Source organism: Tenrec ecaudatus, chromosome 1, assembly GCF_050624435.1.
Source record: "Tenrec ecaudatus isolate mTenEca1 chromosome 1, mTenEca1.hap1, whole genome shotgun sequence".
In the NCBI taxonomy this organism is placed as follows: domain Eukaryota; kingdom Metazoa; phylum Chordata; class Mammalia; order Afrosoricida; family Tenrecidae; genus Tenrec; species Tenrec ecaudatus.
The window spans coordinates 24,663,661-24,666,792 of NC_134530.1; positions in this window are offsets into that span (position 1 = coordinate 24,663,661).

Genomic DNA, 3,132 nt, shown 5'->3' on the forward strand with positions numbered 1-3,132 from the left:
TATAAGGATATGGCTCAGGCCACTACCCAGCCTGGAGAAGACACCTGTGTCTGGCCGGGCTGCCTGTCCAGGGGCTACACACACACACCCCTACACACACACATGCGTTCATTCAGACGTGCTCGGTTATAAATAAACCCAGCCCCAGGTCTGACCCTTATGTGGACCAAGTCTGAGAGAGGAAGCCGAGCTGGGGACAGGTATCCCAGCCTGAGGGGTTAGCATCAGACCAGTGGGAGGACCAGGGCCTGTGAGAAGAGGGCATTTCAGATGGGCTTTGAAGGGTGAATAGCAGCTTGCCACATCAGCACTCTCCAAGTCTCGAGCCACAAACCTCACATGCTCCCTTCTCTTGAGGACCGAACTCCCTGCCACAGACAGTGTCGTCCAATGGAAGAAGTATGTCTATACAGATCAACCATGCCAGACAGAAAAAACCCGGGGTTGGTGAAATACCTTCTATGTTGGATGGATCTGAGCCTCTCAAAACCTCCTTAGGGCCAGCTCTGTTATTTCTATTTTACAGCTGGGGAAATGGAGGCTGAGAGAAGGGAGGTCCCCTCAGGAAGGCAAAGTTCTCTTCCTTTACTGTGCTGACCTCTGTCCTGCAGTTAGGGCCGCTGACAGACCTGGGAGCTGACCGAGTCTGAAGGCCAATGGCTCAAATAAGTTAGCATGGCCAGGGCATGTGTCGTGTGCACTCAGGATCTTGTCCAGGGAGGGAGATCTTTCCATGTGGGACACACAGAGCCCCTCTGGACCTTTCAAATAAGATTAGCCCCCTTTTCTTGGTCTTTGGCCCCGGAGGACCTTCAATGGGGGACTTGTAGGTGGAGGAGTGTCCAACTGGGGGCCCGGAAGGGCTTCACCAGGTCTTCTGGGAGGCCCGGCCTGTCTGCCCGCTGTCTGGCCCAGCTGAACACAAACACTAGGAAACTGCAGACCCAGTGGAATCTGGGTTGCGGTCGGGCCACGGCTGGAGCCGCGGGAAAACGCACAGCCCACGGGGCCAGGCCCAGCTCACGTTTCACCAGGAGGGAGCGGCAGCCTGGCGCCCAGAACTGAGGAATGTCCTTTCACTGGCCCTTTGGAACACGTTGTCCTAGGGGGGAATCTGGCCCCCAGGCAGGGCCGCCGTCAGTCCCTCCCATCAGACTGTGACCTGCCTCCTGGTGTCTCCCCCAGAATCAAACGCCTCTGCTTGACCCCCCCTTGGCCCAACTGTGATGAGGGAGAACTCCTTGGGGCCACCTCCCCCAGCAGGAGCCTGTCACCGGGCTGATTCCTCACTGGAAGCGCTGGCCACACAGAGCAGTCAGTGAGGCCACCCCTATGGGTCAAGCTGCCTTCTAGACCTCTCACCTGGATTCCCCACAGCCTCTGGGTTCAGTATGTCCCAAATGGACCCAAGTGCTTTCCCCCAAAATGCTTCCTTTGCCCCAAGACCCTGTCTCAACGGCAGCTGTCTGTCTGTCTGCCTTCCACAGACTACAGCTACTGGACGCCAGAGCACTTGACTCGTGTCTCCTTCACCGACCCCTTTGGGAGAGTCTGTTCTATTGCTGCCCCGTCTTACAGGTGGGCAGTTGAGTCTCAAAGGCTACGTGGTGTCCCGGTGTCCCAGGGACAGACACTGGGAGCAAGAGCAGTTCCACCTCCAACCAGGCTCTTCTGGCTGCACCTGCTTACATGCTCGGGCGACCCCTGGTGCCCGAAAGGGGAGCTGCCGCTGTCTCCACTCTGCCCTCCTGTGGCTCTCCATGGTTCTCCTGCCCTTCCGGCTCTCCCCTGCTCCATTGCCGCCCCCACCCCACCCCCACCCCCGTGTTTCCCAATGACACCCTCCTCCACCCGTTTGGGGGGTGATGAACACAAGGGGCTCATGCAGGCGGCAGACCTGTTACGTGCAGGAGAGGGCCAGGGGCAGATTCACAGAGCTCTGGACAGGGTTTGAGGTGGACAGCAGTTATCCAGGTCACCAAATCAAGGACTTCATTTCCCATGAAGGTTTGGGAGATCTCAAATGTTCTTCTAGGGCTTGGTTGGGGGTGGGGTGGGGGGGGTGGCTTGGAAAACCCCTCCCCCTGGAGTCTGGAAGGAATGGAAATCTTCCCTGGGATTGGGTAGTCTCACTAGGCACTGATGAAGGGGCCCTTAGACCTTCCGCTAGGTTCTCAAATGGGAAACTTTGAAACAATGTGGGGGACCTTGAAACTGTCACTGGCCCGCTATCTACCCTGAGTCTAAAACAAATGCTACTGCTACCTGGGTTTGGGAGACACGAACTGCAACAGTCCAGGAGAGCTGGAAATGACGACTAGGGAGTTAGGCATGGGGGGGGAGGGGGCTTGAATCTCCCTGGAGGGTGGGAGGGTAGTCAGAGTCATTCTCCCATTGGAGACCCAGGGGCAGTGGGCGAGATTCACCAGACAAGCTCGGGGGCAGAAAACATCCAATCAAAAGCATGCAAGTGGGGACACAGGGGACAGGACCGCAAGGGTGGGTGTCAGATGGGGGTGTGGCCCTAAGCAGGGTCCAAACAAAACAAGCCCACTCTTTGCTGTGGGCCCTGGAGGGCAGCGTGGAACTGCCCCGTGGGCTTCCGAGACTCACGTTGCTGTCGTCGCTCGGAACAGAGGGCTGATTTGCTCAGCACACCGATGCAAAAATATGCGATCAACGTTGGTCATTTAGCTTACAAGAGGGGAAATCTCCCCAGGTCCTGACGCGGGTTCCCCCGAAGACTCTTCAGGGAAGTACACATTTCAGTAAAATAAAGGGGAACAGGTTAAGTGGAAGTTAGCGTGTGAATTTTCCTTAAAATAACCCAACTTTATTCATCCATGTCAGTGAAACACTCCAACTGAAACCCCAACTGAGTGCAAAAAGGAGGTGGAGGCGCTAGTCACCTTTGTGGCTCACACGTCTGGGAGAAAATGGTAATTACATCTAGTGGGGCAGGCTGCCTGCGAGAGGGGCTGACGTGGGGCAGTCTGAATTTCAGGCTCAGTTCTGCTCCAGGTGAAATTCGCCATCTGTACGGCACAGCTTGGTCTGTGAAGGTTTAACGCCCAGACGGACCCCAATTTGTTCCAGAAACATACGGCTAACTGTTGTTTCTCTTATTTTTAA